Below are 26,052 nucleotides of genomic sequence, written 5' to 3'. Positions count from 1 at the left end.
GAACCAGGATGGGCTTCCTTTGGTTCACACAAACTCCAACAGTGTTGTATTAAGACTATTGTTTTAACTCTTTCAATTTCTATTTTATTCATCCAATTTTTTAACAGCCATCTAAAGATTCTCATCCTGTTGGGATGAGTCCCATAGCTTTTCCACTTCTTTTTACCTATTCTCTTTTTGTCCATTTACTTTTATGTATAAGATTTTCTTTATCATTATGAAACAACCTTTAACCTCTACACTATATAAAATTACTTTTCCTTTAGCAAAAACCACATCCTCATGTCTTTTTGATAAACTTCTTCACCAAAAACACATCTTGCTTTCTCACACTCTGTATATAGAATTTTCTCTCTTATATCTGATAGTTTTAATTACAAATATTAACTAGGAGGAAGTAATTTTGAACTGTTTCATATCAATATTTATATTTAGCTTTCCCATACCATATTTAGCTTTTCCATACCATACAAATGACTCCGACATTTAATGATTTTCTATTACTTAATTTAACATAACATGACTTTAATATTTTTAATTAATAAAAAGAATTTTGAAACTATGACACAGGTACCCTCCCTAATCTCTTCCTTAGTCACCATGGGTCCCAAGTACGCATGTCGCACGCAAGGATGACTGTAAAGGTCAGGACTTCTCTGAGTCCTAAATTTATACACCAAGTGTAGAGCTCAGAACAGAGAAAACAGTTGTGAAGATAACGTCTAACCTTTCCCAGCATAGCCAGGAGGCACAGGTGGGCCAGAGAGAACTCCATATACATCCTCACGCCTTACCATGGCCATTTGTTTAAAGCCTTGAATCTAATGACTCTAAGACATTAAGTCACAGACAAGGCCGGGCGCGGTGGCTCACGCCTGTAATCCCAGCTCTTAGGGAGGCCGAAGCGGGCAGATCACAAGGTGAGGAAATGGAGACCATCCTGGCTAACATGGTGAAACCCCGTCTCTACTAAAAATACAAAAAAATTAGCCAGGCAAGGTGGCAGGCGCCTGTAGTCCCAGCTACTTGGGAGGCTGAGGCAGGAGAATGGCGTGAACCTGAGAGGCGGAGCTTGCAGTGAGCAGAGATCACGCCATGCACTCCAGTCTGGGCGACAGAGCGAGACTCCGTCTCAAAATAAAATAAAATAAAAAAGTCACAGACAAGTCTGACAAGTATCAAAAATCACAGAAGCAAGTTTTATGACCTTGAGAAAATCCAGCAGAGATAGCCTAAACCTGTCCAACAAGTAGATCCAAGTAAAAATATCTGAGTTATATTTAATTCTGACAATTCTGAAGACATTTCTATCTTACTAACAACTTAAAAATTAGTTATATTTACCAAAGATTACTAAAGTCACATGAACTAAAAGGCATTTCAGTGAGTTTCTATTTTTCCTGATAAAATATTTGATTTAATTGCTTTCCTTTTCTTTAAGCCAATTATTAGAGCTTCTTTCCATATTTTGGTAGCAAAATATCATATACACATGACACATATAAACATATAGACACACAGACACATGGAAGCCGATCATAATAACTTTATAAGATTCTTCATTAACCTGTGTTCAAATAGTATCTCCCCACCCCTTACAGTATCCATCTTTTAATTACCTGTTCAATTGCTCTAAACAATTGTTAGCTAGGCAGCCCTAAGTTTATACTTCCCAAGACATGACTCTTGGGTAAAAATTTACATCATAAAGGCACAGAACTTAGCTCTAAACACCACAATCTGCTGAGACAAAGAAGGGCATAGACAAAAGTCCAGTCAAGACATGATTGCCAGGAAACATATCTTAAACAAAAATAAGCTTTGTTATGTAAACTTTAAGCCAATATCTTCTGTCTTCCCCACTGTAATAGTTTCTAGTGCTTTAGGTGTGGAAAGGGAGATGCCCTTACAACTGCAGATTTCCTTTATACATGTGAATTCCTTTTACAAAGAGTTTCAAAATAGCCAGCTAAATGCCAGAAAGTTGTATTTTAGAGACCGATTTAGTTTTATACATGGTTTTTCTTTCAGTTTAGCTTGCTTCTTAATTAGATTACTGACTTAAGCCCTGTCTTTGTCAATTTGTGTTGTCATAAAGGAATACCTGCGGCTAGGTAATTTATAAAGAAAAGAGGATTATTTGACACATGATTTTGCAGACTGTACAAAAAGCATGGTGCCAGCATTTGCCTCTGGTAAGGGCTTCAGCCTGCTTCTACTCATAATGGACAGTGAAGGGGAGCTGGTGTGCAGAGATCACATGGCAAGAGAGGAAGCAGGAAAGAAGGAAGGGAGGTGCCAAGCTCTTTTTTTTTTTTTTTTTTTTTTTTGAGACAGAGTCTCGCTCTGTCGCCCAGGCTGGAGTGCAGTAGCGCGATCTCTGCTCACTGCAAGCTCCGCCTCCCGGGTTCACGCCATTCTCCTGCCTCAGCCTCCCAAGTAGCTGGGGCTACAGGCACCCGCCACCACACCTGGCTATTTTTTTGTATTTTTAGTAGAGACGGGGTTTCACCGTGTTAGCCAGGATGGTCTCGATCTCCTGACCTGACCTCGTGATCCACCTGCCTCGGCCTCCCAAAGTGCTGGGATTACAGGCGTGAGCCACGCACCTGTGCCAGGCTCTTTTCAACTACTAGATTTTGTGGGAACTAATAGAGTGAGGACTCTCTCATTACCACAAAAACAGCACTAAGCCATTCATGAGGGATCCACCCCCATGACCCAAAAGTGTCCCATTAGGCCCCACCTCCAACAAGGGGGATCCATTTTTAAAATATTTTTCACCTTTATTTTTATTTTTTGTAAATACAGGATCTCACATTTTATCCTAGGCTGGTCTTGCACTCCTGACCTCAAGAGATCCTCCCCGCCTTGGCTTCCCAAAGTGCTGGGATTACAGATAGGAGCCACCATACCCATTCTAGGAATAAAGTTTCATCATGAGGTTTGAAAGGTCATATATTCAAACTGTTGCAAGGCCTTTAATAAATAGGGCAAAGAAAGCATTCAGCTTTCAATTATTTAATTTATGAATAGCAGGCATAGCTGGAAGGTAGAACACTTAAAAGGATAATCTATGCTGCAGGAATGCTTTGGTAAGCAGTAGTCAAACACCAGTCATGGTTGCCCAGGCAAGGTGGCCAAATAGGAACAGCTCTGGTCTGCAGCTCCCAGTGAGACCAACACAGAAGGGGGGTTATTTCTGCATTTCCAACTGAGGTACCTGGCTCATCTCACTGGGACTGGTTAGACAGTGAGTGCAGCCCACAGAGGGCAAGCAGAAGCAGTGTGGGGCATTGCCTCCCCTGGGAAGTGCAAGGGGTCAGAGAACTCTCTCCCCTAGCCAAGGGAAGCTCTGAGGGACTGTGCTGTGAGGGATGGAGCTATCTGGCCCAGATACTATGCTTTTCCCACTGTCTTTGCAACCCACAGACCAGGAGAATCCCTCGGGCACCTACACAACCTGGGCCCTAGGTTTCAAGCACAAAGTTGGGAGGCCGTTTGGGCAGACAATGAGCTAGCTGCAGGAGTTCTTTTTTTTTCATACCCCAGTGGTGCCTGGAACACCAGCAAGACAGAACCGTTCACTCCCCTGGAAAGGGGGCTGAAGCCAGGGAGCCAAGTGGTCTTGCTCAGTGGATCCCACCCCCATAGAGCTCAACAAGCTAAGATCCACAGGCTTGAAATTCAAGCTGCCAGCATAGCAGTCTGAAGTTGACCTGGGACACTTGAGCTTGGTGGGGGTGGGGCGTCCACCATTACTGAGGCTTGAGTAGCCGGTTATCCTCTCATAGGGTAAAAAAAGCTGTCGAGAAGTTCAGACTGGGCAGAGCCCACTGCAGCACCACAAAGCCACTGTAGCCAGACTGCCTCTCTAGATTCCTCCTCTCTGGGCAGGGCATCTCTGAAAGAAAGGCAGTAGCCCCAGTCAGGGACTAATACATAAAACTCCCATTTCCCTGGGACAGAGCACCTGGGGAAAGTAGCAGCTTAAGTATAATTTAAAAGAAAAATCAGTCCTGATGGCATCACTCTTTGCCATATAACAGGCTGTTTTCCTACAAAAGGCTTTCAATTTTTCCCCATTTAGTATGATATTAGCTGTGGGCTTATCATATATGTCCTTTATGATGTTGTTGAAGTATGCTTCTTCCATACCCAATTTATTGAGTGTTCTTATAAAAGGAAGTTGAATTTTATTGAATGCTTTTTCAATATGATTGAAATGACCATATGATTTCTGTTTTTGATTATGTTGATAATGTATCATGTTTATTTGTTTGCTTATGTTGAACCATCTTTGCATCTATGGGATAATTTCCACTTGATCATGGTGAATGATCTTTTTAATGTGTTGTTGAATTCAGTTTGCTGGTGTTTTCTTGAGGAACATGTATGTTCATCAGAGAGATTAGTCTGAAAATTGTTGTTGTTGTGTTCTTTTCTGGCTTTGGCATCAGGGAAATGCTGGTATCATGTAATAAGTTTGGAAGTAGTTCACCTCTTCAATTTTCTGAAGAATTCAGTAGAATTGGTATTCATTCTTCTTTAAATGTCTCGTAGAATTCAGCAGTGAAGCCGTAGGGTTCTGGGCTTTCCTTCGATGGAAGATTTTTATTACTACTTCTATCTTGTTACTCATTAATGATCTGTTAAGGTTTTTAATTATTTCATGATTCAATCTTGGTAGGTGGTATGTATCCAGGAATTTATCCATTTCTTCTAGGTTTTCCAATGTGTTGGCACGTAATTGTTCGTAGTAGTCTCTAATGATCTTTGTATTTCTGTAGCATCAGTTACAATGTTTCTATTTGTCTCTGATTTTATTTATTTTGTGCCTACTCTCTTCTTATTAATCAGTCTAGGTAAAAGTATGTCAATGTTGTTTATATTTTCAAAAAAACAACTTTACATTTTGTTAATCTTCTGCATTTTTTTAGTCTCAAATTCACTTATTTCTGTTCTGATATTTATTATTACTTTTTGTCTACTAATCTGGGATTTGGTTTGTTCTTTTCCAGTTCCGTGAGGTGCATCATTAGGTTGTTTATTTGGAGTCTTCCTATTTTTTTGATGTGGGCATTTATTGCTATACACTTCATCTTAATACCAATTTTACTGTATCTCATAGATTCTGGTATGTTGTGCTTCCATTTCCATTTATTTCAATAAATTTTTTAAATTTTCTTCTTAATTTCTTCATTGACTTATTGGTTGTTTAGAAGCATGTTGTTTAATTTCCATGTATTTGTAAGTTTCCAACATTCTTCTTGTTACTGATTTCTAGGTTTATTCTGTTGTGATAAGAAAAGATACTTGGTATGATTTCTACTTTCGTGAATTTGCTGAGGCTTGTTTTGTGTCCTAGCAGATGGTTAATCCTGGAAAATGTTGCATGTGCTGACAAGAAGAACGTGTATTCTGCATCAGTTGAATGAATGTTCTGTAAGTGTCTTCTTAGATCAATGCGGTCTATTAATAGAATGTAGTTTAACTCCCATGCTTCTTTGTTGGTTCTCTGCCTGGATAATCTGTTCATTGTCAAAAGTGGGGTATTGAAGTTCCCTACAATTATTGTGTTGCAGTCTATACCTTCATTTAGACCCATTAATATTTGGTTTATGTATTTGGGTGCTCCAGTGTTGGGTGCATATATATTGATTATCGTTATATCCTGTTGCTAAATTGACCTTGTTATCATTCTACAATAACCTTGTTATCATTCTACAATAACCTTGTTTTTCTCTTCTTACAGTTCTTTACTTAAAGTCTATTTTACATAAGGATAGCTACTCCTGTTCTTTTTTGGTTTCCACTTACATGGAATAGTCTTATCCATCCCTTCACTTTCAATTCCTGTGTGTCATCATAGAAGTGAGTTTGTTCTTGGCAGCGTATCATTGGGTCTTGTTTTTTTTTCAATCCATGCAGCCACTCTTTGTCTTTTAATTGAAGAATTTATTCCATTTACTTTCAGTGTTATTGACAGGTAAGGACTTACTGCTGACATTTTGTTACTTGTTTTCTAGTTGTCTAATTCCTTCTTTCCTTTCTTCCATCTTCCTTTGTGGTTAAATGATTTTCTTTGGTAGTATGTTTTATTTCGTTGCTTTTCATTTGGTGAATTCATTATAGTTTTTTGCTATGTAGTTACCATGGGGCTTACAAAAAACACATCCCATAGTTGTAACACGTATTTTTTTTTTTTTTTTTTAGTATACTTTCAGTTTTAGGGTACATGTGCACAACGTGCAGGTTAGTTACATATGTATACATGTGCCATGTTGGTGTGCTGCACCCATTAACTCGTCATTTAACAATAGGTATATCTCCTAATGCTATCCCTCCCCCCTGCCCCCACCCCTCAACAGGCCCCAGTGTGTGATGTTCCCCTTCCTGTGTCCATGTGTTCTCATTGTTCAATTCCCACCTATGACTGAGAACACGCGGTGTTTGGTTTTTTGTCCTTGGGATAGTTTTCTGAGAATGATGGTTTCCAGCTTCATCCATGTCCCTACAAAGGACATGAACTCATCATTTTTTATGGCTGCATAGTATTCCATGGTGTATATCTGCCACATTTTCTTAATCCAGTCTATCATTGTTGGACATTCGGGTTGGTTCCAAGTCTTTGCTATTGTGAATAGTGCCGCAATAAACATACATGTGCATTTGTCTTTATAGCAGCATGTTTTATAATCCTTTGGGTATATACCCAGTAATGGGATGGCTGGGTCAAATGGTAGTTCTAGTTCCAGATCCCTGAGGAATCACCACACTGACTTCCACAATGGTTGAACTAGTTTACAGTCCCACCAACAGTGTAAAAGTGTTCCTATTTCTCCACATCCTCTCCAGCACCTGTTGTTTCCTGACTTTTTAATGATCGCCATCCTAACTGGTGTGAAATGGTATCTCATTGTGGTTTTGATTTGCATTTCTCTGATGGCCAGTGATGATGAGCATTTTTTCATGTGTTTTTTGGCTGCATAAATGTCTTCTTTTGAGAAGTTTCTGTTCATATCCTTCACCCACTTGTTGATGGAGTTGTTTGTTTTTTTCCTATAAATTTGTTTGAGTTCATTGTAGATTCTGGATATTAGCCCTTTGTCAGATGAGCAGGTTGCAAAAATTTTCTCCCATCTTGTAGGTTGCCTGTTCACTCTGATGGTAGTTTCTTTTGCTGTGCAGAAGCTCTTTAGTTTAATTAGATCCCATTTGTCAATTTTGGCTTTTGTTGCCATTGCTTTTGGTGTTTTAGTCATGAAGTCCTTGCCCATGCCTATGTCCTGAATGGTATTGCCTAGGTTTTCTTCTAGGGTTTTTATGGTTTTAGGTCTAACATTTAAGTCTTTAATCTATCTTGAACTAATTTTTGTATAAGGTGTAAGGAAGGGATCCAGTTTCAGCTTTCTACATATGGCTAGCCAGTTTTCCCAGCACCATTTATTAAATAGGGAATCCTTTCCCCATTGCTTGTTTTTGTCAGGTTTGTCAAAGATCAGATGGTTGTAGATATGCAGCATTATTTCTGAGGGCTCTGTTCTGTTCCATTGATCTACATCTCTGTTTTGGTACCAGTACCATGCTGTTTTGGTTACTGTAGCCTTGTAGTATAGCTTGAAGTCAGGTAGTGTGATGCCTCCAGCTTTGTTCTTTTGGCTTAGGATTGACTTGGCAATACGGGCTCTTTTTTGGTTCCATATGAACTTCAAAGTAGTTTTTTCCAATTCTGTGAAGAAAGTCATTGGTATCTTGATGGGAATGGCACTGAATCTATAAATTACCTTGGGCAGTATGGCCATTTTCACGATATTGATTCTTCCTACCCATGAGCATGGAATGTTCTTCCATTTGTTTGTATCCTCTTTTATTTCATTGAGCAGTGGTTTGTAGTTCTCCTTGAAGAGGTCCTTCACGTCCCTTGTACGTTGGATTCCTAGGTATTTTATTCTCTTTGAAGCAATTGTGAATGGGAGTTCACTCAAGATTTGGCTCTCTGTTTGTCTGTTACTAGTGTATAAGAATGCTTGTGATTTTTGCACATTTATTTTGTATCCTGAGACTTTGCTGAAGTTGCCTATCAGCTTAAGGAGATTTTGGGCTGAGATGATGGAGTTTTCTAGATATACAATCATGTCATCTGCAAACAGGGACAATTTGACTTCCTCTTTTCCTAATTGAATACTCTTTATTTCCTTCTCCTGCCTGATTGCCCTGGCCAGAACTTCCCACACTATGTTGAATAGGCGTGGTGAGAGAGGGCATCCCTGTCTTGTGCCAGTTTTCAAAGGGAATGCTCCCAGTTTTTGCTTATTCAATATGATATTGGCTGTGGGTTTGTCATAAATAGCTCTTATTATTTTGAGATATGTCCCATCAATACCTAATTTATTAAGAGTTTTTAGAATGAAGGGTTGTTGAATTTTGTCAAAGGCCTTTTCTGCATCTATTGAGATAATCATGTGGTTTTTGTCATTAGTTCTGTTTATATGCTGGATTACGTTTATTGATTTGTGTATGTTGAACCAGCCTTGCATCCCAGGGATGAAGCCCACTTGATCATGGTGGATAAGCTTTTTGATGTGCTGCTGAATTGGGTTTGCCAGTATTTTATTGAGGATTTTCGCATAGATGTTCATCAGGGATATTGGTTTAAAATTCTTTTATTTTGTTGTGTCTCTGCCAGGCTTTGGAATCAGGATGATGCTGGCCTCATAAAATGAGTTAGGGAGGATTCCCTCTTTTTCTATTGATTGGAATAGTTTCAGAAGGAATAGTACCAACTCCTCATTGTACCTCTGGTAGAATTCGGCTGTGAATCCATGTGGTCCTGGACTTTTTTTGGTTGGTAAGCCATTAATTATTGCCTCAATTTCAGAGCCTGTTATTGGTCTATTCAGAGATTCAACTTCTTCCTGGTTTAATCTTGGGAGAATGTATATGTCGAGGAATTTATCCATTTCTTCTAGATTTTCTAGTTTATTTGCATAGAGGTGTTTGTAGTATTCTCTGATGGTTGTTTGTATTTCTGTGGGATCGGTGGTGATATCCCCTTTATCATTTTTTATTGCATCTATTTGATTCTTCTCTCTTTTCATCTTTATTAGTCTTGCTAGTGGTCTATCAATTTTGTTGATTCTTTTCCAAAAACCAGCTCCTGGATTCATTGATTTTTTGAAGGGTTTTTTGTGTCTCCATTTCCTTCAGTTCTGCTCTGATCTTAGTTATTTCTTGCCTTCTGCTAGCATTTGAATGTGTTTGCTCTTGTTTCTCTAGTTCTTTTAATTGTGATGTTAGGGTGTCAATTTTAGATCTTTCCTGCTTTCTCTTGTGGGCATTTAGTGCTATAAATTTCCCTTTACACACTGCTTTGAACGTGTCCCAGAGATTCCCTTTCTTTGACTAGGAAAGGGAATTCCCTGACCCCTTGCACTTCCCGGGTGAGGCGATGCCTCACTCTGCTTCAGCTCATGCTCAGTGCACTGCACCCACTGTCCTGTACCCACTTTCCAACACTCCCCAGTGAGATGAACCCGGTACCACAGTTGGAAATGCAGAAATCACCTGTCTTCTGCGTCGCTCACGCTGGGAGCTGTAGACTGGAGCTGTTCCTATTTGGCAATCTTGGCTCCGCCCCCCTGTATTTAAACCTGATACCAACTTAACTTTGATCACAAAAAGAAAAGAAAGAAACCAAAAAAAGTGCATATTAACTCCCTTCTCCCCACACATTATGAATTTTTGAGGTCACAATTTAAATTTTTTTATATTGCTTATCTCTTAAATTTTTTAAATAGTTTTGTCATTTAGTATTCTTAAGATATGTGGTTTAAACACCATCTTTATAATATTGGTATAATAATCACATTATTGTCCTTTCCTTTCAGTTTGAAGAGCTCCCTTTAGCATTTCTTGTTCAACAGGTCAGGTAGCAATAAATTACCTCAGCTTTTGTTTGTCTGGGAAAGTCTTTATCTCTTCATCATTTCTGAACAATACCTTGCTAGGTACAGTACTATTGGTTGATTTACTTCCCACTTCAGCACTCAGAATATATCATGCCCTCTCCTGGCCTGTAGGGTTTCTGCTGAGAAGTATACTGCCAGGTGTATCTGATCTCTATTATATGTAATTTTGTTTTTCCTCTTGCCACTTTCAAGATCTTCTCTTTGTCTTTGACCTTTGAGAGTTTGATTATATCTTGGGGGTATTCTTATTAGAGTTGAATCTGATCAGTGATCTTTGACTTTCCTATACCTAGATATTTATATTGTTGGCTTTGGAAAGTTTTCTCTTATTTTTTTGAGTAATCTTTCTACCCCTTTGTCTTTCTCAGTTCCTTCTTCAATTCCAATAACCCAAATATTTACTCTTTTGATGTTGTTTCATTTTGTAAGCTTTCTTCATTCCTTTTCATTCTTTTTCCTCCTCTGACTATATTTTCAAATAGTCTATCTTTGAGCTCACTTATTGTTTCTTCTGCCTGATCAATTCTGCTACCAATGCCCTCTATCACATTTTCATTTTATTCATTGTATTTTTTACCTCCAGGATTTCTCTTTGAGTTTTTAAATTTCAACCTCTCCTAAATTTCTCCGATAAATTTCTGAATTGATTCTCTGCATTTTCTTGAAGTTCACTGACCTTCCTTAAAACAGCTATTTTGAATTCCTTGTCTGTCGGATCACACACATCCATTACTTTAGGGCTGGTCTCTGGCACCTTATTTTGTCCATTTGGTGAGGTCATATTTCCCTAAGTAATCTTGATGCTTATGGAAGTGTAAGAATGTCTGTGCATTGAGGGATTCAGTGGCTATTTCAGTCTTTGCACTCTGGCATTGTTTGTGCCTGTCCTCCTGCAGAGGGCCTTCCAGGGATTCTAAGCCAACTGACTGTTGTATTCCCTAGGCTTGTGACTCCTGCAGCCATCTCAGCTCTAGAAAACACTCTAAACCTGCACTTGCTGCAAGACTCACAAGGGCTCTAAGGTTAATACAGCTTTCCAGCCCAGATAGACCTGAGGAAGATGCAAGGAGGGTACTGGGGCTATGTGGGAATGCTGGTCAGGGACCTAAGTCCAGAAGATTGTTCCAGTGTCCCAGATGTATGTGCCTCCCAGCAAATCTCCGCACAGGTAAGATAGGACCCCAACAGCAGCAAGAGGGGCTAGAATTGCAACAGGGCCCCTATGGGATCTGCTGTGGGGAGGAGGCTGGTGGGTTCATCTTGCTGGCTCAGACAGGTATGTGTCACCCATTAGATCCCTGTACTTGTGTGTAGTTGAGGAACTACAACAAAAAGGACTCAAGCTAAGACTTGGCCCCCTTGGGATCTGCTATGGGATGGAGGCTGGCCTGCCCTATCATATTACCTCATATGGACATCTATCTTCCAGTAGATTCCTACACAGATGTGATAGTTTCCTGACTGTAGCAAATGGGGCTGGCACTGAGGCTGAGCTCCCTTATGATCTACTGTGGGACAGAGGCTGGAAAGCCTTTCTTATTCATCCAGAAGGGTATGTATCTCCCAGCAGGTCTCAGCACAGACAGAATAGTTCCCTAACTGAATTGGGATGGGGTGGGGCTGAGACTGGGCCTCCTAGGGATCTGCTGTGCGGCCAAACTGAGACTAGAAAGCCCAGTCTCATTGGTTTAGAGGGGCACCTGTCTCCTATCAAGTCCCCATACAGATGATGGGATAGTGCCCTGATTGCAGTAGTGGGGAGCCAGAGCTGAGACTAGGTCCCCTTAAAATCTGCTGTGCGATGAAGGCTGGAGAGCCCACCTCCTTGGCACAGACAGATACGCATATTCCAGCAGGTGTCAGCACAGATGGGATAGTTACATAACTGTAACGAAAAGGGCTGCAGCTGAGACTCTCTCAGGCCCCTTCAGGATCTGCTGTGGGACAGAGGTTGGCAAGACCATCAGGGAGGTCCAGAGTCCCAGTGGTGAAATATGGGCAAGTGTTCCTCTGGGTTCTTGTGCAAGCAGCTCTGAGGTGGGACTCCAGCTTGGAAAAGCTAGAGCAGCACCGCAGGACAACTTGCAGGTTCACTTCCTAAGACTGATGTCAGCAGGCAGAATTGCCTTTCCATCAAGGCCCCACTGTGTGTGATTCCTTCTGAATCCCTTAACAGATGGTTTTGGTTGCAGACTCAAGACCAGACAGGGCTGTAGCCCAAACCCTTGAGGGACTAGGCTGTTTTCAGGCTTGAACCCAGAAGCAAGCTCAGCAGGGTACATCAGCCACATGGGTGTCAGTCTACACTCTCAAAATGACCCTCCTAAGTCTTGGGTTCCACTGGGGTTTCACAAGCTCCCACCTGAGTCTTGGGGCTTCTGCAGGATGACTAACTGTGGATGGGTGCAGAATTCTTGCTGTTGGGGGATATCAATGGGTTACCTTCTATTTTACCATCTTGGTGATGTCACTCCAATATAGAGTTTTCTTTAAATAATCTAAAAAATGAGACCCCTTGCCCATATAAAACTGTTCAATCTTGGATCACAAATAGAGCAACATTTTAAGGATTCAAACACACATTTTCAAAGATTCAGAAGATAAAACACAAATGAGGTACAAAAAAGTTTATTTAAAAAGTTTAAATGTGCCATTTTAACTGCAATTTGGAAAAATATTTTGGAATGTTTCAGTAAAACAAATGATAAATTACAGTCCTGAATTAGATCCATGTAATGGGTAGCTCTTGTCATCTTTAAACTTATTTCAAAAGAACTGGAAGGGAATTTTGATAAAACATTAATGAAATATACAACAAAGGCAATAAAGATGAGTGATGAAATCAATAAAAATTATTCTGACATCAAGAAAAATAGCAAAAAATTTCAGCAAAAACTGTAGCCAAAAATATGTTTAGACTATACCAAGAGCAGTTAATAATAGAGAGAAAGACATAAATTTCAGATAAAATTAAGAAATGAATTCTTGGGCAGCTTGAAATACAATTAATGAAAGAGTGAAATATCTAAACACATTTAAAAAGACTTAAATTTCTTGCCAATTTGAAGCAAAATACTGGCACCAACTAAAATAACATAAAACTGATAATACGTCACTACAAACCAGATGTCATAAACAAACTGGTTAATGGGGGAGGGGTCATTAATAGTATTTAAGATGAGTCACTACCCTCAAAAACTTGAGGTGACCTGAAATTTTATAGCTCATATATGAAAGAAACTTAGAAGAGAACTTCCCAAATTTGATAATAATCCTAAAATTGTGCATGACATTACCAGTAATGAGTTATGAATCTTAAAGAAATTTTTCTAAGCCATCAGTAACAAAAGAAATTTCTATCACCCATACTAGAGTAGACACTAAATCATCTTTATGTTCTCTGTATAGAAAGCTATATTACAAAATTATTGTCATATAAAGCGGCTATCAAAGTAGCCAAAAAAGGAAGAAAAAGGGGTTCTATTGCTGTCAAGCCACTAATAAAATATGTTACTTTTCTGGAGTTTGTGATGTTTGTGATATTTTTGAGCTTTTAAAATTTGGAATGTGTTGTGGCTTCTCTTCCAAATGAATGTTCATATTTGAACTTAATTATTGTATTTTAATTGTATATTTTTCCTTTAATGAGGTCCCCACCCCCAAATCACATAAGCATCAATTCCTACAAAATCTAGATCCATCTGGCACCCAGGTTAGGTGAAAGTTGTAACTGGAATCCCAGTAAAGGTAGACATATGATTACAATTTCTTGTTTTTCTTTTTTGTTTTCTTTTTTTTTTTTTTTTTTCTTGAGACAGAGTCTCACTCTGTTGCCCTAGGCACTAGACTAGGGTGCAGGGGCATGATCATGGCTCACTGCAACTTCTGCCTCCTGGGTTCAAGCGATTCTCCCACCTCAGCCTCTTGAGTAGCTGGGACTACAGGCACACACCACCATACCCAGCTAATATTTTTCTTTTTCTTTTCTTTTTTTTTTTTTTTTGAGACAGAGTCTGGCTCTGTCACCCAAGTTGGAGTGCAGTGGCGCAATCTCGGCTTACTGCAGACTCTGCCTCCTGGGTTCACGCCATTCTCCTGCCTCAGCTTCCCAAGTAGCTGGGACTAGAGGCGCCCACCACCACGCCCAGCTAATTGTTTTTTGTATTTTTAGTAGAGACAGGGTTTCACCGTGTTAGCCAGGATGGTCTCGATCTCCTGACCTCGTGATCCGCCCACCTCGGCCTCCCAAAGTGCTGGGATTACAGGCGTGAGCCACCGCTCCTGGCCAATTTTTGTATTTTTAATAGAGATGAGGTTTTGCCATATTGGCCAGGCTGGTCTCGAACTCCTGACCTCAGGTGATCCGCCCGCCTCGGCCTCCCAGAGTGCTAGGATACAGGCATGAGCCACCGAGCCCAGCCCTGTGGTTATAATTTTTTAGGGATATTTTTAATCCCTTCCCAGCTGAAAACAAAGATAAGTCTTTGCAGTCCCCTAGAGAGTATGGGATTCTAGGGTCCTGGTTTTCTACGAAATGTTCTCCTCTTAGCCTCTCCAACCTGGATGGATATTGGGCTTCTCTCTCCCTTACCTAGCAAGTCTCAAAAACTGCCAGTCAGTTTGGCAAGTTCAGCAAAGCTGTCAGGGCAAGAGCCAGAGGCTTTGGTGTTCACTGACCTCCCAAAGTGCCACCTTCACTGAAATTTGACCTGTCAATTCCTTACTATCTTGGCAACTTTACATGCTTTTAAGATGTTTTTAACTTTTTTATCCAGTATTTCTAGTTATTTTCAGTGGCATGGTCAGTCTGAATTATTAGCCAGCCATAGCCTTAGGCATATACCCTTATCCATTTCATACCAGATTTAGAGAAGCCCTATATATCCTGTCACACATATTCTCGCCTTAAAAAAATAGGTTTATTTAAATCACACAGAAGAATTTTTAAAATTAAAAAATCCTCAATCCTACTAAGCAAATAAAATTAGTGTTTTCACACACCATCCTGTTCTATGCTTTTTCACGTTCTTGAAGTCATAAGCTAGCTAAGATTTTGAATGATGCTTGCTTTGTTGCTTTCATTCTCAATGTTTTAACATAAGCGTTTTCTCACATCATTAAAAATGCTTAATGAACATTTTAGTTGGCTGTGCAATAAAACTATATATGCTTCTCTAAATTACACAGTAATAATGTGTGCAGTTCAGTTAATTAAAGAATAAGGGCCGGGCGCGGTGGCTCACGCCTGTAATCCCAGCGCTTTGGGAGGCCGAGGCGGGCAGATCACGAGGTCAGGAGATCGAGATCATCCTGGCTAACACGGTGAAACCCCGTCTCTACTAAAAATACAAAAAATTAGCTGGGTGAGGTGGCAGGCTCCTGTAGTCCCAGCTACTCGAGAGGCTGAGGCAGGAGAATGGCGTGAAACCCGGGGGGCGGAGCCTGCAGTGGGCCGAGATTGCACCACTGCACTCCAGCCTGGGCGACAGCGAGACTCCGTCTCAAATAAATAAATAAATAAATAAATAAGATCTGAGAATAAATATACATATGCTTCACCTAGACTTTCCATTCCATGAAGTTCAACTCTGTGGGGGCAGATTCACTGCCTGGACTGAAAGCCTTGTTAAGGAACGTGGTTTGGTGACAGCTTCTTCTCTCCATCTCCTTCTCCCTCTCCACTCTCTCTCCCCCTTCCCCAACCAGAAGAGGCAGCTTTCAACTGAGGTTGCATTGTCAAAGCCTGGTTAGCTGGATCCAGCTAGTTCCAAGGGTGCATCTGAACAGAAGGCAAAGGAGCGGATTCTAGAATGACCAAAACTCAATGTTTCCTCACACATGCTTCTTTTTTTTTTTTTTTACTTTCTTTAAACTTTAAGTTCGGGGATACATGTGCTGAAAGTGCAGGTTTATTACATAAGTAGACATGTGCCATGTGGTTTCCTGCACCTATCAACCCATCATATAGGTTTTTAAAACTGCATGCATTAGGTATCTGGCCTAATGCTCTCCCTCTGCTTGCCCCCCAGCCCCTGACAGTCACCAGTGTGTGATGTTCCCCTCTCTGTGTCTATGTGTTCCCATTGTTCAATTCCCACTTATGATTGAGAACGTACGGTGTTTGGTTTTCTGTTCCTGTGTTAGTTTGCTGAGGATGATGGTTCCAAGCTTCATCCATGTTCCTGTAAAGGGACAAACTCATTCTTTTTTATGGCTGCATAGTATTCCACGATGTATATGTGCCACATTTTCTTTATCCAGTATATGGTATCAGGATGATGCTGGCCTCATAAAAAGAGTTAGGAGTCCCTCTTTTTCTATTGTTTGTAATAGTTTCAGAAGGAATGGTACCAGCTCTCTTTGTATCTCTGGTAGAATTTGGCTGTGAATCTGTGTAGTCCTGGGCTTTTTTTGGTGGGTAGGCTATTAATTGATGGGCATTTGGGTTGGTTCCAAGTCACTGGTACTGCAAATAGTGCTGCAATAAGCATATGTGTGCATGTGTCTTTATAGTAGAATGATTTATAATCCTTTGGGTATATACCCAGTAATGGGATTGCTGGGTCAAATGGTATTTCTAGTTTTAGATCCTTGAGGAATTGTTGCATTGTCTTCCACAATGGTTGAACTAATTCACACTCCCACCAACAGTGTAAAAGCCTTCCTATTTCTCCACATCCTCTCCAGCATCTGTTGTTTCCTGACTTTTTAATGATCACCATTCTAACTGGCGTGAGATGGAATCTCATTGCGGTTTTGATTTGCATTTCTCTAATGACCAGTGATGATGAGCTTTTTTTTCATGTGTTTGTTGACCACATAAATGTCTTCTTTTGCAAAGTGTCTGTTCATATCCTTCACCCACTTTTTGATGGGGTTGTTTTTTTCTTGTAAATTTCTTTAGGTTCCTTATAGATTCTGGATATTAGCCCTTTGTCAGATGGATAGATTGCAAAAATGTTCTCCCATTCTGTAGGCTGCCTGTTCACTCTGATGATAGTTTCCTTTGCTGAGCAGAAGCTCTTTAGTTTAATTAGAACCCATTTGTCAATTTTGGCTTTTGTTGCAATTGTTTTTAGTGTTTTTGTCATGAATCCTTTGCACATGCCTATGTCCTAATGGTATTGCCTAGGTTTTCTTCTAGGGTTTTTATGGCTTTAGGTTTTATGTTTAAGTCTTTAATCCATCTTAATTTTGTAAAAGGTGTAAGTAAGGGGTCCAGTTTCAGTTTTCTGCATATGGCTAGCCAGTTTTACCAGCACCATTTATTAAATAGGGAATCCTTTCCCCATTGCTTGTTTTTGTCAGGTTTGTCAGGTTTGTCAAAGATGGTTGTAGATGTGTGGTATTTCTAAGGCCTCTGCTCTGTTCCATTGGTCTATATATCTGTTTTGGTACCAGTGCCATGCTGTTTTGCTTACTGTAGCCTTGTAGTATAGATTTAAGTCAGGTAGCATGATGCCTGCAGCTTTGCTCTTTTTGCTTAGGATTGTCTTGGTTCCATATGAAATTTAAAGTAGTTTTTTCCAGTTCTCTGAAGAAAGTCAATTGTAGCTTGATGGGAATAGCATTGAATCTATAAATTACTTTGGGCAGTATGGCCATTTTCACAATATTGAGTCTTCCTATCCATAAGCATGGATTTTTTTTTTCCATTTGTTTGTGTCATCTCTTATTTCCTTGAGCAATGGTTTGTACTTCTCCTTAAAGAGGTCCTTCAGGTCCCCTGTAAGTTGGATTCCTAGGTATTTTATTCTCTTTGTAGTAATTGTGAATGGGAGTTCACTCATGATTTGGCTCTCTGTTTGTCTATTATTGGTGTATAGGAATGCTTGTGATTTTTGCACATTGATTTTGTATCCTTAGACCTTGCTGAAGTTGTTTATCAGCTTAAGGAGTTTTGGGGCTGAGACGATGGGGTTTTCTAAATATACAATCATGTCATCTGCAAACAGAGACAATTTGACTTTCTCTCTTCCTGTTTGAATACGCTTTATTTCTTTCTCTTGCCTGATTGCACCGGCCAGAACTTCCAATACTATGTTGAATAGGAGTGGTGAGAAAGGACATGCTTGTCTTGTGCCAGTTTTCAAAGAGAATGCTTCCAGCTTTTGCCCATTCAGTATGATACTGGCTGTGGGTTTGTCAAAAATAGCTCTTATTATTTTGAGATATGTTCCATCCATGCCTAGTTTATTGAGAGTTTTTAGCATGAAGTCTTGTTGAATTTTATTGAAAGCCTTTTCTGCATCTATTGAGATAATTTTTTATCTCAATAGATTTTTGTCATTGGTTTTGTCATTGGTTCTGTTTACGTAATGGATTACATCTATTGATTTGTGTGTGTTGAACCAGTCTTGCATCCCAGGGATGAAGCCAACTTTATCATGGTGGATAAGCTTGTTAATGTGCTGCTGGAATCGGTTTGCCAGTATTTTATTGAGGATTCTTGCATCAATGTTCATCAGGGATGGGCCTGAAATTCTTTTGTTGTTGTGTCTCTGACAGGTTTTGGTATCAGGATGATGCTGACATCATAAAAAGAGTTAGGAGTGCCTCTTTTTTTATTGTTTGCAACAGTTTCAGAAGGAATGGTACCAGCTCTCTTTTGGGAGGGTGTATGTGTCCAGGAAGTTATCCATTTCTTCTAGATTTTCTAGTTTATTTGCATAGAAGTGTTTATAGTATTCTCTGATGGCAGTTTGTATTTCTGTGGGATCAGTGGTGATATCCCCTTTATCATTTTTTATTGTGTCTATTTGATTCTTCTCTCTTTTCTTCTTTATTAATCTGGCTAGTGGTCTATTTTGTTAATCTTTTCACAAAACCAGCTCCTGGATTCATTAATTTCTTTAAGGGTTTTTTGTGTCTCTGTCTCCTTCAGTTCTTCTCTGATCTCAGTTATTTCTTGTATTCTGCTAGCTTTTGAATTTGTTTGCTCTTGCTTCTCTAGTTCTTTTAATTGTGATGTTAGGGTATGGATTTTAGATCTTTCCTGCTTTCTAATGTGGGCATTTAAGTGCTATTAATTTGCCTCTTAACACTGCTTTAGCTGTGTCCAAGATTCTGGTACATTGTATCTTTCTTCTCATTGGTTTCAAAGAACTTTGTTATTTCTGCCCTAATTTCGTTATTTGCCCAGTAGTCATTCTGGAGCTGGTTGTTCAGTTTCCATGTAGTTGTACAGTTTTGAGTGAGTTTCTTAATCCTGAGTTCTAATTTGATTGCACTGTGGTCTGAGAGACTGTTATGATTTCCATTCTTTTTCAGTTGCTAAGGAGTGTTTTACTTCCAATTATGTGGTCAATTTTAGAGTAAGTGCTTTGAGGTGCTGAGAAGAATGTATATATGTTGATTTGGGGTGGAGAGTTCTGTAGATGTCTATTAGGTCCACTTGTCCAGAGCTGAGTTCAAGTCCTAAACACTCTTGCTAATTTTCTGTCTCATTGATCTAATATTGACAGTGGGTATTAAAGTCTCCCACTATTACTATGTGGGAGTCTGTCTCTTTGTAGGTCTCTAAGAACTCGTTTTATAAATCTGGGTGCTCCTGTATTGGATGCATATATATTTAGGATAGTTAGCTCTTCTTGTTGAATTGATCCCTTTACCATTATGTAATGCCGTTCTTTGTCTTTTTTGATCTCTGTTGGTTTAAAGTCTGTTTTATCAGAGACTAGGATTGCAATCCCTGTTTTTTTTTTTTTTTTCCCCCTTGGTAATCTTCCTCCATCCCTTTATTTTGAGCCTATTTGTGTCTTTGCATGTGAGATGGGTCTCCTGAATACAGAACACCAATGGGTCTTGACTCCTTTATGCAATTTGCCAGTCTGCATCTTTTAATTGGGGCATCTAACCATTTACATTTAAGGTTAATATTGTTATGTGTTAATTTGATCCTGTATCGTGATGTTAGCTGGTTATTTTGCACATTAGTTATACAGTTTCTTCATTTTATCCTTGGTCTTTATATTTTGGTGTGTTTTTGCAGTGGCTGGTACTGGTTTTTCTTTTCCATATTTAGTGCTTCCTTTGGGAGCTCTCGTAACGCAGGCCTGGTGGTGTCAAAATCCCTCAGCATTTGCTTTTCTGTAAAGGATTTTATTTCTCCTTCACTTGTGAAGCTTAGTTTGGCTGGATATGAAATTCTGGGTTGAAAATTCTTTTTTTTATGAATGTTGACTATCGGTCCCCACTCTCTTCCAGCTTGCTTGTAGGGTTTCTGCAGAGAGATCTGCTGTTTGTCTGATGGGCTTCACTTTGTAGGTATCCTGACGTTTCTCTCTGGTTGCCCTTAACATTTTTTCCTCCATTTCAAACTTGGAGATCTGACAGTTATGTGTCTTTGGGTTGCTCTTCTCGAGGAGTATCTTTGTGGTAGTCTCTGGATATCCTGAATTTGAATGTTGGCCTGTCTTGCTAGGTTGTGGCAGTTCTCCTGGATAATATCCTTAAGTGTGTTTTCCAACTTGGTTCCATTCTCCCTGTCACTTTCAGGGATACCAATCAGTCGTAGTTTTGGCCTTTTCAAATAAGTTTGGCCTACTTCAGTTAAGTTGATCCTCAATATCTGATATGCTTTCTTCTGCTTGGTTGATTTGGCTGTTGACACTCGGGTATGCTTCATGAAGTTCTCGTGCTGTGTTATTCAGCTCCAACAGGTCATTTATGTTTTCCCGTAAACTGGTTATTCTAGTTAGCAGTTCCTATAACCTTTTGTCAAGGTTCTAACTTCCTTGCATTGGGTTAGAACATGCTCCTTTAGCTCAGAGGAGTTTGTTATTACCCACCTTCTGAAGCCTACTTCTGTCAATTCCTCAAACTCATTCTCTGTCCAGTTTTGTACCCTTGCTGGAGACGAGTTGTGATCATTTGGAGGAGAAGACGCATCCTGGTTTTTGGAATTTTTCAGCATTTTTGCACTGGCTTTTCCTCATCTTCATGGATTTATCTACCTTTGATCTTTGAGGCTGATGACCTCTGGATGGGGTTTCTGTGTGGGGGTCCTTTTTGTCGATGTTGGTATTATTGCTTTCCGTTTGTTAGTTTTTCTTCTAATAGTCAGGCCCCTCTTCTGCATGGCTGCTGCAGTTTGCTGGAGGTCCACTCCAGACCCTGTTTGCCTGGTATCACCAGCGGATGCTGCAGAACAGCAAAGATTGCTGCCTGCTCATTCTTCTGGAAGCTTGTCCCAGAGGGGCACCAGCCTGATGCCAGTTGGAGCTCTCCTGTATGAGGTGTCTGTCAACCCCCTTTGGAAGGTCTCTCCCTGTTAGGAGGCACGGGGGTCAGGGACTCACTTGAGGAGGAAGTCTGTCCCTTAGCGGAGCTCAAGTGCTGTGCTGGGAGAACTCTCCTTGTCAGGATCCTCTGTTATCTTCAGAGCTGGCAGGCAGGAATGTTTAAGTCTGCTGAAGCTGCACCCACAACGGCCCCTTCCCCCAGGTGCTCTGTCCCAGGGAAATGGGAGTTTTATATATAGGCCTTGACTGGGTCTGCTGCCTTTCTTTCAGAGATGCCCTGCCCAGTGAAGAGGAATCTAGAGAGGCAGTCTGGCTGCAGCCGCTTTGGTGCGCTGTGTTGAGTTCTGCCCAGTCTGAACTTCCCAGCCTCCTTAACACTGTCAGGGGAAAACTACCTACTCAAGCCTCAGTAATGTTGATGTGCCGCTCCCCACCAAGCTCAGTCATCCCAGGTCAACTTCAGACTGTTGTGCTGGAAGCAAGAATTTCAAGCCAGTGGTTCTTAGCTTGCTGGGCTCCATGGTAATGGAACCCTCAGAGTGAGACTTGGCTCCCTGGCTTCAGCCTGCTTTCCAGGGAAGTAAACAGTTCTGTCTCACTGGGGTTCCAGGCACCACTGGGGTATGAAAAAAAAAAAAAAAAACTACTGCAGCTAGCTTGGTGTCTGCCCAAACAGCAGCCCAGTTTTGTGCTTGAAACCCACACCCCTAGTGGTGTAGGCACACGAGGGGATCTCCTGGTCTGCGGATTGCAAAAACCATGGCGAAAGCATAGTATCTGGACTGGGTAGGATAGTCCCTCATAGCCTCCCTTGGCTGCGAAAGGGAGACCCCCCACTCCTTGCACTTCCCAGGTAATGTGACACCCCACCCTGCTTCTGCTCGCCCTCTGTGGGCTGTACCCACTGCCTAACCAGTCACAATGAGATGAACAGTGTACGTCAGTTGGAAATGCAGGACTCATCTGCCTTCTGTGCTGGTCTCACTGGGAGCTGCAGATCAGAGCTGTTCCTGTTTGGCCATATTGCCCGATCCCCACATGCTTCTTTATTTTGAGATGGAGTTTCATTCTTGTTGCCCAGGCTGGAGTGCAATGGCGAGACCTCAGCTCACTGCAACCTCCACCTCCTGGGTTCAAGTGATTCTCCTGCCTCAGCCTCCCGAGTAGCTGGAATTACAGGTGCCCGCCACCAAGCCCAGCTAATTTTTGTATTTTTAAAGTAGAGATGGGCTTTCGCCATGTTGTTCAGGTTGGTCTTGAACTCCTGACCTCGGGTGATCCACCCACCTCGGCCTCCCAAAGTGCTGGGAATACAGGCATGAGCCACCACACCTGGACACACATGCTTCTTTGAAGTCCCTTTCATTCAAAGAATTCCGTCCATATATTTTTTAATGTAGAAATATATGTTTGGGTGTAAGAGGAACAATGAAACTCATGTCTTTCCCTCCCCTCACTCCCAAATCCCACTGAAATGACAGCAAAGATGCACAGAAAGGAATAAACCTGCTACTGCTCTGATAATAAAACCAGAACCATGAGTAGACAGACTTAGGCACTTTGATGAAATTTCTGTAGGAAAGAAAGGGGAGAAGAGTGTATCAAACAACAAACCAGAATGCAGAGAGCTGCAGCCCAGAACACACAGAGAATGCCAATGGTACTTTTCTATTCTGCTGACAACCCCTCCGAGTCTCCAACTGGTGATCAAGATAAATGGAGAAGTGCATATGGGACACCTGGGATATATCGTCTGCACCACACACATACAAAGTGACTGGCAGCAGTTCAAACCTGTCCGCTGCTGAAGTCTAAAATCTCTTCTTCAGTGAAAATGCATGATCTGCCTGAAGGGAGCCAGTGTTCTGGGTGTTGGTGCACAGGGTAAAGCCCTTTGGGTTTTTTGGTTTTGTTTTTTGAGATGGAGTCTCACTCTGTCGCCGAGGCTGGAGTGCAGTGGCACAGTCTCGGCTCACTGCAACCTCTGCCTCCTGGGTTCAAGCGAGTCTCCAGCCTCAGCCTCCAGAGAAGCTGGAATTACAAGCAGGCACCACCACGCCTGGCTAATTTTTGTACTTTTAGTAGAGATGGGGTTTTGCCGTGTTGGCCAGGCTGCTCTTAAACTCCTAGACCCACCTGCCTCAGCCTCCCGCAGTGCTGGGATTACAGGCAAGCCACCACACCTGGCCAACCTTTGGGTTTTCACATTGATGGCAGGGAGGAAGTCTGCCTACCTGCTCCTTGTTGGAGTACATCCTGCAATAAAACCTGCTAATCAGTACCCCTGCTCTCACCACATACACCCCCAACAACTTCTGTTTTGTTAACTATTGCTGCTTAACAATTTACTCAACATGCTGTGGTTTAAAAAATCAGCCATTTTATTGTATCTCATGATTACTGGCTCAGGAATTCAGGCAGTGCTCAGATGGACATTTTTCCTGCTCCACGTGGCCTTGGCTAAGGTCACTTGGTGGAATTCAGATTGGGGATGGCTGGTCTAGTGGGTTCAAGGGGCTTCATTCACATGTTTGGCACCTTGACAAGCATGGCTGGAAGACTGGGCTCAGCTGGATGGACCACTGGAGCACATATACATGAACTTTCCTACATGGGGGTCTCAGGGTAATTGGACTTCTTATATGGTCACCAAAAGATACCAAAGAGGATGTACTAAAAGACAGGGAGGCCGAGGCAGGTGGATCATGAGGTCAGGAGATCGAGACCATCCTGGCTAACATGGTGAAACCTCATCTCTACTAAAATGTACAAAAAAAAATAGCTAGGCATGGTGGCAGGTGCCTGTAGTCCCAGCTACTCGGGAGGCTGAGGCAGGAGAAAGTTGTGAACCCAGGAGGCAGAGCTTGCAGTGAGCCGAGATCACGCCACTGCACTCCAGCCTGGGTGACAGAGCAAGACTCCATCTCAAAAAAAGGAAGAAGAAACCTCCAATTTTTTAAGGCCTGGTCCCAGCAACCTGGACCATGGTCCCAGCAATATGGTCACATTTACCATTGTCTGTTAGTCAAGCAGTCAGAAGGTCCATCTATATCCAAGGGAAAAGAACACACACCTTGCCATATATTCTAGTAGGGAAGGGAGGAAAAAAAGCCACTAAATACATAAGATGATTTGAGTTATGAAGAAAACTAAAGCAGTCAGAAGGATTAGGAAGTGTCAGGAAGGTAGGAGGGTTACTATTTATCCCGGGCTGTCATGGGGGTCCTCACTGGTTAGGTGGCTTTCGAGCAGGGCCTAGTGTGTCCAGAATTGGTGGGTTCTTGGTCTCACTGACTTCAAGAATGAAGCCACGGACCCTCACAGTGAGTGTTAACAGTTCTTAAAGGCGGCGTGTCCAGAGTTTGTTCCTTCTGATGTTCGGATGTGTCTGGAGTTTCTTCCTTCTGGTGGGTTAAGTGGTCTCACTGGCTCAGGAGTGAAGCTGCAGACCTTCGCGGTGAGTGTTACAGCTCATAAAGGCAGTGTGGACCTAAAGAATGAGCAGCAGCAAGATTTATTGCAAAGAGTGAAAGAAGAACGCTTCCACACTGGGACCAGAGCCAGTTGCCACTGCTGGCTCAGGTAGCCTGCTTTTATTCTATTATCTGGCCCCACCCACATCCTGCTGATTGGTCCATTTTACAGACAGCTGATTGGTCCATTTTGACAGGGTGCTGATTGGTGCATTTACAATCCCTGAGCTAGGCACAAAAGTTCTCCACATCCCCACTAGATTAGCTAGGTACAGGGTGTCAACACAAATGTTCTTCAAGTCCCCACCAGATTAACTAGATACAGAGTGTCGATTGGTGCATTCACAAACCCTGAGCTAGACACAGGGTGCTGACTGGTGTGTTTACAAACCTTGAGCTAGATACAGAGTGCTGATTGGTGTATTACAATCCCTTAGCTAGACATAAAGATTCTCCAAGTCCCCATCAGACTCAGGAGCCCAGCTGGCTTCACCCAATGGATACCGCACCAGGGCCGCAGGTGGAGCTGCCTGCCAGTCCAGTGCCCTGAGCCTGCACTCCTCAGCCCTTAGGTGGTGATGGGACTGTGCACCGTGGAGCAGGGGGCGGCACTTGTCAGGGAGGCTCCCTTGCGCAGGAGCCCAGGTGGGGGAGCTGGGCGGGTGGGGAGGCTCAGGCATGGCGGGCTGCAGGTCCGGAGCCCTGCCTGGCAGGGAGGCAGCTAAGGCCCGGTGAGAAATCGAGCATAGCAGCTGTTGGCCCAGGTGCTAAGCCCCTCACTGCCTGGGGCTTGTGGGTCGGCCAGCCACTGAGTGCGGGCCCACCGAGACCATGTCCACCCGGAACTCCTGTTGGCCCCGGTTCCCGCCGGCGCCTCTCCCTCCACACCTCCCAGCAAGCTGAGGGAGCAGGCGCCGGCCTTGGCCAGCCCAGAGAGCGCCTCCCACAGTACAGCGGTGGGCTGAAGGGCTCCTCAAGTGCCACCAAAGTGGGAGCCCAGGCAGAGGAGGCGCCTAGAGCGAGTGAGGGCTGCGAGGACTGCCAGCAGGTTGTCACCTCTCACTGGAAGGAAATGAAATACAGCCATGTAGATTTTTGGCTTTTCTCCTAAGTAAAATGAGTAATCCTTGGAGAGTTTTCAGCAGAGGATTAATAATATAGTCTGATTTCAGCCGGGCACGGTGGCTCACACTGGTAATCCCAAAACTTTGGAAGGTCGAGGCGGGTGGATCACCTGAGGTCAGGAGTTCGACACTATCCTGGCCAACATGGTGAAACCCTGTCTCTACTAAAAATCCAAAAATTAGCCAGGTGTGGTGGCACATGCCTGTAATCTCAGCTACTCAGGAGGCTAAGACAGGAGAA

Source organism: Pan paniscus, chromosome 8 (genome assembly GCF_029289425.2).
Source record: "Pan paniscus chromosome 8, NHGRI_mPanPan1-v2.0_pri, whole genome shotgun sequence".
Taxonomy (NCBI): Eukaryota; Metazoa; Chordata; class Mammalia; order Primates; family Hominidae; genus Pan; species Pan paniscus.
The sequence above is the reverse complement of the archived record's forward strand: the minus strand, read 5'-3'. Positions refer to the sequence as shown.